Source organism: Sander lucioperca, chromosome 19 (assembly GCF_008315115.2).
Source record: "Sander lucioperca isolate FBNREF2018 chromosome 19, SLUC_FBN_1.2, whole genome shotgun sequence".
Classification (NCBI taxonomy): domain Eukaryota; kingdom Metazoa; phylum Chordata; class Actinopteri; order Perciformes; family Percidae; genus Sander; species Sander lucioperca.
The window spans coordinates 17,342,671-17,354,245 of record NC_050191.1 but is presented as its reverse complement, the minus strand read 5'-3'; the positions used below and the strand labels follow the sequence as shown (position 1 = coordinate 17,354,245).

At 41.0% G+C, this 11,575-nt stretch overlaps 1 non-coding gene across 1 annotated transcript; it reads left to right on the top strand.

Moving 5' to 3' along the window:
- Positions 1 to 125: 125 nt before the first annotated feature.
- On the top strand, positions 126 to 197 carry trnae-cuc. Its single transcript has one exon. It is a non-coding gene; the product is annotated as a tRNA-Glu (tRNA).
- Positions 198 to 11,575: the final 11,378 nt, after the last annotated feature.

Genomic DNA, 11,575 nt, shown 5'->3' with positions numbered 1-11,575 from the left:
CATAAACAATATTGGAAAATACAACAACAGCACATGTGCCGTAGAATATATATTTTTTGACATTGTAAAGTAAAATTGATATGTTATATAGTAAAGAAGAATCTGAGTCGTCGAATTTATATCAGTCCCTGGTGGTCTAGTGGTTAGGATTCGGCGCTCTCACCGCCGCGGCCCGGGTTCGATTCCCGGTCAGGGAACTCGCTTTTTTTTTTCACTCTGACTAAAATCCCTTTATACTCTTCACGCCTCCATGGAGTGATTTACCTGGCCGAACAGCAGAAGTGATATAGCCTGTTAATACACCAATTGACCGACACGGTGCACGCATGCCATTTTACTGTAATGGCTAATGGCCAGAAATATCCGCGTTGAAGTTTTTTTTAATACAATTGGGGTACCAACGTTTGTAGTTAATTTTTTTTTTTTTTTGCAAAATAACAGCCTAAAATGTGATGATATTGTCTTTAATGTTTGTCTCTTGATATTCTACCTTTGGGTTTTTTTAACGCCTCTGCTAATTGTTTAGTGAAGCGTTGAGATGACTGTACAAACACTGTTACAAACTGTAACAGGCGAGTGCAGGGTTCTCAACCTTTTTGGCTTTATCAACAATGTGTATAGCCTATGCTCTATTAGTGTAGATATGATTTTTGAGTGATTTTATTAACAGTTTAACCTGAATAAATGAATTAGCCTAATGCCTGAAAAATAATAATACGTGTTTATTTTTTTTTTTTTTTTTATTTTTTTTTTTCACCATCTCGAGACGCCTCAGTATTATCTCGTGACCTCTTGGACAGTACCGACTCCCATGCACGTTGGGAACCCAAGCGTAGATAGGGATGAGTTATGTATTAGATACATGCACGTTCACTTGACGTTGCCACAGGACCTATTTATCATTTAAACCGCTTGGAGGCGACAGTTCACAACAAATGGTACAAGAAACAGACGTCTGCAAAATGTGAAAGAGGGCATTTTGTACTAGCCTGTACTAGAACTATCCATACACTATATTGCATATTAAAAGCATCTATCATAATGTTGAAGAAGATGTTTTCAAAAGGTCAAAGGTCAAGGGTACTGTGACCTCACAAAACACGTTTTTGGCCATAACTCATGCTAATTATTCAAAATGCCAAACCTGTGTGTAATAGGGTAAAATGATGAAGTGATGACATTTTATATCCAAAAGGTGCAAAAACAAAGTTCTCGTCATCCTCTCCGCCACCTCCTCCACACTGTCCTTCCTTAACAGCTTGTTGAGACTGCTGACCTCCAAGCCTTGCCCCCCCCCCCCCCCCAGCACACCACTGCAAAGAACAGAGCACTGGCTACAGACTGATATAAGATCTGCAGGAGCCTGCTGCATACTAAAGGGTCTGAATCTCCTCAGGCAGAACAGTCTGCTCTGTCCTTTCCTGAAGAGGGCGTCAGTGTTGTGAGTCCAGTCCTGTTTTTTATTGATTTGGACCCCAAGTCCACCCTCTTCACTACTACTGCTCCTGGGATGACAACCAGGACAGAGGGCCTCCTGTCTCTATAGTCCACCACAAGCTTATTGATATTGAGCTTCAGGTGATCATCTAGATCATCTGGAATCATACATGTCAATATAGTGATTACTTCCATTTAGCCAAAAAAGACACTTAATATTTTTTTTTATTAAATTCTAAAGCCTTCACTATGAGTCTGGACAGACATGGATATAAACTGCAACTTGACTGGTTGACGGAGGCATACAACCTTGAGATGGTAGGCCACTTCTAGTTTGTTTGTCTTTACTATTTTAAAAGAACAAAATAACAACATTCAAGTTGAAATTAAATGTCTTTAACGTTTTGTATAATTTCTTCAGTTACGTACCCACTTCAAGTCCAATATTCATTACAAATGTATAACATTAATTTGAATATAATTTAGATGTAATATAGTGACGATTTCCTGTCACTCTATCCAATAAAGCTTAGTTGAACTGAAGCTGCTTGAGATAGAGAGCAATGAGACCGAGATAATGTGTGTTTGTGGAGCTTGGTTCCCGAGAGCCCTCTAGTGTGGGGAAAGACAGAGACCCTGGCTGCAGGCGTTCTGATTGGACGTGGCAGGAGTTAACCAGTTCCTGGCTGGCTATGTATCTTGGCAGCTATTTTGACAGGCGCTATCATTGTGAGAGAGGAGATAAGTTGTCTTAGGGATCGCCATTGGCGCCGGTGTGTCCCTCCTCCATCCTGTAATGTTCCTCTCCACCCCCTTCTCTCCCTACCCTGCTTGGAGCAAAGGATTGTGGGGGACTGTTTGGTTGGAAGCAGGGTTTGTGTTGGCAGGGACCCCAGGGTTCTGGGTATCATCGTCCCCCTTCAAGACCATCAAAACCTTCATGTGACTAAACAACGAGACAGCCATGATTACCTCCCAAATGTCGCCGTCCACCTTCTTTAAAATGTTCTCTCTTGCTCTTTGTTCCCTTTCCTCATTTCTAATGTTTTCTTCCAGTTTTATGTTGCAAAGTTACCCTTGATTTTCTGACACAAAAGCACAAAGATAAAAAAGGAAATCACGTTTTGGCAGACCGAGAATTTTAAGCACAAAAAAAAAGCCAAGGATGAGCTTGAGTAAACTTTTGACTCTTTACTGTGTAATGTTTTCAAGATGTGGCTCTCAGACAGGGCTATATAATCTTAGTTGAAGTCCATCAAAGCTATAGCATCCCTGATCTCTCTGTCATATAAGATCTGAACAGTACAAAGGTAGTCTCATTTCAGCTGATATTAGAATTTTTACGGTACTGTCCCATCAGGGCACACAAACAGCTTGGTAGCATTACAGTGTCTGTTTTTTTGTTGTTAATATTACTGCCACACACACACACACACACACACACACACACACACACACACACACACACACAAAGCACACACACACACACACACAAAGCACACATGGAAATTTATGTTGCAGAGGATGAACAGAAAGTGAGAAAGAGGAAAGGAACAAAATAAAAGATGAAGCACATTTTTAGCACGCTGCATGTTTGTGTTTGTGTCACTGATGATGCATGTGTTTTTGTATGTACCAACTAATAACACCATATTTAGTCTATATTCACAACTTGTTATAATCACATTTTAATTGTGTCTGGTGTTGAAATAAGATATTTAAACAGAGTGGTATTAGCAGCAACTAAAATTCTTTCTTGTTCGTCTTGTTTTGCTTAGTAAAAATAGTATCTTGCTTGTATCTTTTTAAACTGTTGTGGTCACAAAGGTCTGACCCAGCACAGGCCTTGGAGAGATTTAAAATCATTTTACTCAGACGTCATACCCTTCTAGCTTAGACTACAAGCACTGATAACTTCAAGTACACCGTGGCAGCAGGAAGCTGCAAAACCTAAACACTGAAAAAGCATATGTCACACAAATGATAATTGATAGGAATTATGAGAGTCGTAATTCATTATAATGAACCAAAGCTGTGAGGAAAATGCAGATATATTTAAGAAAATCTTCCATCTGACAATGTTTTTATCTGCGTGTTTATTGGAAGACGTAAATACTGACAGATTGTTGTGCAATAAACCAGCACAAGAAATCTTTGAGAGAGAGTTGTTATTTCCCATCAGTATTGAGAGTCCCACTTAAGAACCTTAAGAAGAAGTGTACTATTATGTCAGCTTGCTCATATATTACGCGTTTAGGGTGAAGAGTATAAGAGGTATTGGGATATGGTTGACACAGCTGACATGACACTTGATTAAAAGGCTGTTTAATAACAACTATTTTTGAATAACATTTCACAAAAACTACACATCGTACATCAAATTACTAAACTTTATGCTAATAACTGAACGACAACAAAACAGAGTTGCTAACAGATGTTTCCTAGCAACTGATTTTAGGTTACAGGTCTTTACTAGCTAAAACATTCCCCATGTTTTAAAGGAATGGTCTGCTATTTTGGGAAATACGCTTATTTGCTTCCTTGCTGAGATGAAAAGAACAATACCACTCTCATGTCTGTAAATACGGGAACTATGAAGCTAGTTAGCTTAGCTCATCATAGAGATTGGTGGAAACAGCTAGCTAAAGTGTAAAATAAAACACCAACCAACCACAATTGTCGTTATTACATGTTTTTATAAATGAGCAAAAGCATAAGTGAGCTTTAGAGCTGTTTCCCCCTTTTTCCAGTCTTTGTGCTAAGCTAAGCTACTGTAACTGACTGCTGATTGTAACTTCATATCTATAATACAGACATGATAATGGTATTTTCATCTAACTCTTGGCAAGAAAGTGACAGACACCAGGCAGCATGTTACTAAGAACTTTAAACGTGTATGGCGCAGCAATCTGCAGTAGTTTAAATGTAATGCAGACAAATGTATCACTCCTTTGGTGGTCTAGGAGAGTCCAGAGTGAGTGAAAGACCACCTTCTATAGGTTAATGACCCCCTACACACACACACACACACACGCACACACACACACACACACACACACACACACACACACACACACACACACACACACACACACACACACACACACACACACACACACACTGGCCACTTGCACCAGTAAGTTAGCAAAGACAGAGAGAGAATGAAAGTGATGGAGACATGGCTTGAAGCGGCTCCATACCCTATACCATCCAGTGCCACTACACCCACTGTCAATCTGCCAAGTCAGCTGAGGCACTGCAGCCATGACCTTTGACCCAGGAACTGAATGGCAGGGGAAAGGTTATCAATGTCAGGCTTTCGTTGTTATAAAGCTAAACGTCCAGACAGTGCAGGAGCCACACCTTGAAGAAGGAGCAGACGGTGTAGGAAACCTGAAGGTGGGATGGACATTACTGTAAGCACAATATCACCCTCTCAAATGCACACACACACACACACACACACACACACACACACACACACACACACACACACACACACACACACACCATGGTAGGGGAGCAAACAGTGCATGGTTGTTTACCCTGCTTATCAGTGGTGTTGTAACAAGCAGAGGAACACAGGCTGACCTCAACGCACACATGCAAGAAACATCACGGGCAAAAAAGGTCTTAAAATATAACAGTGTAAAGACATATGTTCATTTTCTGAATTTTATAACCTTCCATGACATACTACAATTCGTGATAACAAAGGTCTATATTCTCACACTTAGGGAAGCCATGATAATGAGTACAGATCATGAACTATTAGCTAACATCACTAATAAATCTCCCTTAGCACTCCTTAACTCTCGTCTGATCTCATCTGCCATAAAAAGAGGCTTGTCCTGTACAGTAACCATCTCTTTTCAGAAGAAAAAAAAAGTCTCATAGGTGAAACTATGAGCCCCAGCAAACACTGGCCAATAAATAACAGCTATAAATTCCTATATGAATTGTGACTGTGCCTGCTCATTTATGATTGTGTGATAAGTCAACTTTTCATGTACTGCATAGGTAGTATTCCAGTGAGAGGCAAAAGATATAAGGGCCATGTTGAAGGTAACTTGAGTGTGTGCTTACTGAGTGTTTACATGTGTACGCCTTTTGATGTGTGTGTTCTTGTGTGTGTGAGCATGTGTGTGTGTGTGTGTGTGTGTGTGTGTGTGTGTGTGTGTGTGCATGCGCTCATACATACACTCCCACTCTCACACTCAGACTCTGGTTAGTCCAAGCCAGCGCCACATCAGTCCATCATCACAGATATGGCTTGTGGTTAGATAGCAGGTCTGGCGGCGCACAAGACATTTTGTCCACTCTGTCATGTTTACTTATAATGATAAGCTTTGATGGATTCCCTGCAAGCTATAGACGCCACAGTGCACACACACACATGCTCAACGATTCACACATACACAGTACCAGAAAAGCAACAAAAAAAGAGTAAAAAGTAGTAAAAACAAGTTCAAAATATTAGCAATAAAATACCATTAAAATAAATTGTAGTATTTATCTTTAACAAAGAACAAAAACAAAGCAAAGGCCTCAGAAGGCTAAATGTCACACTCAGAGGTTGTTCTGTTTTGCACTCATCTTGGAAAGAAAAAAAAACTGATGAAAAATAATTTGCCACTATTGAGATCGGTCAAAGTTGTGTGGGCACAAGAGAAGTAGTAGACGTGTTTAGAAATTGACACCTTGTGTGATTTTTACAAATCAAAACATCTTTTTTTTAAGATTATTTCATTACCTTTATTTCAGAGTGAGATACAGTGGATAGACAGGAAAGGTGGGAGAGAGAGAGATGGGGGATGACACGCAACAAAGGGCTGCAGGTCAGATTCGAACCCAGGCCGCTGCAAGGCCTCAGCCTACATGGGGTGCATGCTCTTACTGGGTGAGATAGAGGTCACCCTGTAATTTTTGCAAATCTAACAAAGCAGGTCCATGAGAAGTATTTTACAAGCTCAAATGTTTCTATTCTTTCAGCAAAACACCTCGCTATATACTATGAATTTTCCATTTGTTTTAGTCTAAATCAAAAGCTGCCTTTTGCAGGCTCCATGTTGCACTCTGTGATCTGCTGGTTGGCCTGTACAGTGTTTCCATTGGGTTGGTTTACTTTAGCCTGGCATGTGGCCAGGCCACTGACTGGCTCACTACAACTGTTCTGGACCAATTAAAAAGACTAATGAGGCCCGTGCTTATCATGTCACCCAGAGGGCAGAGAGGCGGGCAACCGAGACAGGCAACATGGCCGACCACAAAGAGAGTGTGAGGAGACGATACACTGTTGGCTGGAAACTGATCTTATGATGCTTACTGTCTGATTGATGACTTGATAATCAAATGCAAAGTAAAAAAACCCCACTTCATTTCTCTTTATGATCCATTTACAATCTCTGTTAATTAATCAATCTGTTCAAACACACCCTTCCCAATAAGCACATTCACATATAGTATGCAGGCTACGTACATACACATCTTGACTATTGTGCAAAGAACAAAGACGTAGAATCTGTAACGTGGTTTCCTGTTCTCTGCTACCTTGCCACTTTAGACGAAAAATGCAAATTTGGGATACGAAGTGGCATCTAGGTGAATCTGACCTGGGATACGCAAAACAAAAAACACCGTGGCTGAGTGCTGAATGACAGAGATCTGGCATCAAGCCCCTCTTTAAGCTTTAATATGGAAATTGCCACCAAGAACACATTAGAAGAAGTGAAAGGTGTTATCATTCAATATCATGTAAAGTAGTTCAATTTATTCACCCCATTACACTCATCTTTGTTGTTGTTTCAGGACATAGTAGTCAATTATAATGCAATTGGTTCTGATTTTAGCTTTCTACAGCAAACTTGAGAATGAACTTGCCACAAACTTGTACTGGCCCTGTTGGTGCCATGGCTTACACCGACCACTACAATAACTGCATCTTTAGTCACTTGTGTATTGACTTCAGTGTTCTGATCCAACCAAAACAATTTCATAAAAATGTCCTCTACATATTTTTCCGTGCACTTGTTGACAATGCCACTATATTACGAATAATTTCTTTATTTTGAATTCATAGAGCATCCACAGCACAAGCTGTTGCCAGTGTCATCTTTAGCAAGTTGCATTTTATTCTTGTTCCCATGCACAAAACTATTTTTAGAGTGCACCTTAAGTTCACCTTTCGTTTTTTTCCCCTCTTAAATTTTTATAGTTATTTACACCCAAGGACACCTCAGCCACTGGTGAAATTTAGGGAGTGTGTGTCTGACAAAGAGAGTAAGAGAAAATGACAGCGAAAGGTAGAGGAGAAGAAATAAGCAACTCAGAAACAACGGCCTCCTTCTTTCTCTGATTCTTATTTTACATCTCACCCCTCCTCTCGCTCTGTCAAGGCCACTCTTTTCTTCCTCCTACTTGCTCGGCCGAGAAGAGGTCAGAGTAAGTTAGAAAGCAATAGACACACACTGCAACCGTTACAAATCTTCTCCGCCTTATCGAGGACAACACACTGATAAGTGTGTCTCCACTCCCCATCCGACAGATCCATCTCCGAAAACATCTGAGACACACGTACAGAATGTGGAAATATATTTCTGTGTAACTGGCAGATTGATGGTTCAATTCACTCCCATTCTGGTAAATGAGTGAAACCACAGATGATGGCAGAATAGGGTTGAGTTGGGTGGTTTCAGTGGGTATACTGATGTTAAGGGATGATAATTAACGAGGTTTAGATGACATGAGTTCTGTGTGTGTCTGTGTGAGAGTGTGTTTACACATATTGGGAGTGCTGCACCTGCAACTAATGATGTGAAACTTGCCAAACTCATCTGCTGCAGGCCTCCACGCTCCACTCACTACCCTCAGATCAACTTGCACCTGTTGACCCGTACCAACACACACACACACACACACACACACACACACACACACACACACACACACACACACCTTTTACAGATGATATTTTTTTGGCATGACAATAGCCATTCCACCACTCAGGGCTAAGTGCCTCCTTAACCTAGTCATAGGCAATTAATTCCCTGATTTGTCCTCCAGTGAATTCATGTCTCATGGACTAATACCAACCCTGACATCATAATCTGTCAACTGCACTTCAGCTGCACTGTCTTTTATGGAGATACATGGGCTGACAAATGTCAGCTTTATCTTTATACGACATGACTAATAATATCTGTCATATACAGTTTTATCAGGGTGCTTGGGGAATTGATTTCTTAGGAGTGAGGTTGAAAACGTGTAATTTATAACGCATAAAGGGATTCCCTGAACTTTTTGCACTTTATTTTTGTTCACTGGAAGTCAGTCACTGCTGCGATATTGCAACAAACATGATGGGAGATAACAAAGTTACATTGCTACCTTGGGACATATTTGATGCGAAAAGACATGCTATTTTTATGGAAGTGGATGAGAAGATCCTTCTATTGAGATGTTCAGCAGTTGGGAATTTTAATTTTTAAAATTTAATTTTAATCGGAAAATGCTCATTACTGTAACTGCACAATTTGTATCTGCTGTGGATTAGATACTTGTGTTTATTTTAGGCGCAAAGAGACCGCAGAGTCTATGCATATGAAAGATGCTTCTAATAGCAAGATGTGAACATAATATGCACACATGCAGATGGTTCTGTATGCATTTAGATGGGCATTTGTTCCCCTTTTTATAAATGAGCAAGCTTTACCAGCTGTGCTGGTGCAACGCCTGGCTGGTGAGGTGCACATAGATCAGTGTCAGGGCCGTAGCCAGGATTTTAGTTATGCTCAGGTCATGAGTGACCCTATACATCTTTGAATTATTCGATGAACTGTTCATTTATGATTTTTGTAAAAAAAAATCAAAACATGAAGGTTAATGTTTTATAGCAATCTTCACAGCGGCGGAAATTAAATTCTAAAGGAGAAATACTGAAGCCTTGATTTATTTAACATTCATTGTAATATTATTGGCCTAAAAATAGTCAAATGTAACACTTTTTAGGGTCTCAGCTTACAAAATACCCACAGTGTGTAAGCTTTTAATTGTATAAACTCCCCCTCCCAAGATTCACAAAAAGTATGTGCTTTTGTATGACTTAACTATATATCCTCACCTCTGTGTGTGTTTTCGTGGTGGACGTGCGGGGCCACTGGGTCAAGGTGGGCAGGGTCCGTAATAGTTCCCACAGCCTGTGTGGAGGCAGCCTCTGCCGCGCTATCAACCTCCGTCTCCGGCCCCCCAGCACCAGCGGGCCCCCTGACGTCAGCCCTGGCCTGATAACGGGGTCCACAGAAAGCAGTAGGGGCAGGAGGGGGAGGGGGGCAGATGGAGGGATGAGGTGGAAGAAGAACTGCCGGAGAAAGGGAGGGAGGGAACAAATGGGGTTACACTAACAGAGCCAGTGGTGGATAAGACCCTCAGACAGATAAGACGGAGCAGAGTGTGGAGCCTCTTTTGTTTTCCACTGCTCCTCCTGTCTGGTGGCTTCTCCGTTCTCCTCCTGTCTGACATTCCCTCCTTTTCGCTCCACTTTTAATTTCTTTTTTTCAGATGGAACCAGTTTGTTAAAATTTTCTCCTCCAACACCCCTCCTCTCCTTGTCTAAACAAAAATATTCCTGCTGCTATCGATCATGTGCGCAACGACCATCCCTGGATTGAGGCACCTTTTCTCCTCTGGCTTCCTCGTTGTGTTCTTGTTTTCTCTCAAAGTGTTTTGAGATTAGGAGGAGCCTGCTTTTGACTGACAGCAGAAGAAAGTTTTTGACATTGATGAAAAGTTCACACACGTTTCAATCCTCCATCCTTCTCTCATTCTTTTTCCATCCCACTCTGCATCTTCTTACCCCATTTTAGCCAGACTGACACCTCTTTAACCCTCTCTGCGTGAACTCTACACGAACTCTTCAAAGACACCAGAATCCATTGTTTTGATGATGTCACCTCACCTTTACCTAACCTGAATCTTACCCCTAACTTGCCCCTCCACATACAAACAAACAGCTTTCTCTCTGCAACTAAGCCCCATATTAGCATATTAAACACTGTCTTTGCATTGATGCGCGTGTGTGTTCCCTTTTTTCTCTTCAGGCCTTTGCTAGCCTGCGGACTTTGGCCAATGCTTATCACAGGGAGAGGTCCTGGGATCCCTGAGTCTCCACTGCTAAAAATACACTTAGCTCACAAAAACACACAACATGCATTGCACACACACTGTGGGTATATCATGGGTCATCCTCTATGAGGCTGTGAGTCAGATATCTGGCCAATATGATTGGTCAGTTTTGGATTTTGCACATTGGGCCATCTTCGCAACACTAACGTCATTATAACGAGTCACTCACAGAACTCCCTTAGGATTTCGCTCAAATTAATAGCTGGCATTTGGGCAAGCAACACCCTGGAGTGGAATTTTAAATATTAGCTTTACAAGAGTCAAAGAAATATTCAAACGTTTGTGCGAGTGAGTTGGTTACGTAACTTTACAAACAGCGGAGACTATCAGAACAAAAGAGGTTTTGATAATTGAATTCTTATCATCTGTAATTGAATGTTGTGTGATGTGTTTGCGCTGCTCGTCAAACAGTGTGAACCAAGAGACCAATTCAGCACTTGAGCCTGTCACTTACGAGAACCTGCAACTGAGGAGTTAATAATTTATTGAAAAACTAAAAAACAGTCCTGATTAAAGGTGTGTGTGTGTGTGTGTGTGTGTGTGTGTGTGTGTGTGTGTGTGTGTGTGTGTGTGTGTGTGTGTGTGTGAGAGATGATTTGTGTTGCTGAAGCCCAGGTGTCTTGCTCGGCAGACTTGTGTCTCCCCCAGTGTGACTCCCTGACCTTACCTGGTCAAACACTTAATCAAGCATAACATACAGATACCTTAGAATACCACACAAATCCACACACTCACAACAAAATGTGGACTGTATAGACACAACCAGAAATCCCCTGATAAAACTTACCTTAACTTAACCTTAATTTAACTAAATTACTTACCCAAGCTTAACCAAAATATTACTAAAGCTTAAACCCCCAAAAGTGAACAAATGCTTAACACAGTGAATGCACACAGGACACAATATGATAAATACATGGGTTGCTTTTGTGGGATATATATGATATAAACTGAAGTT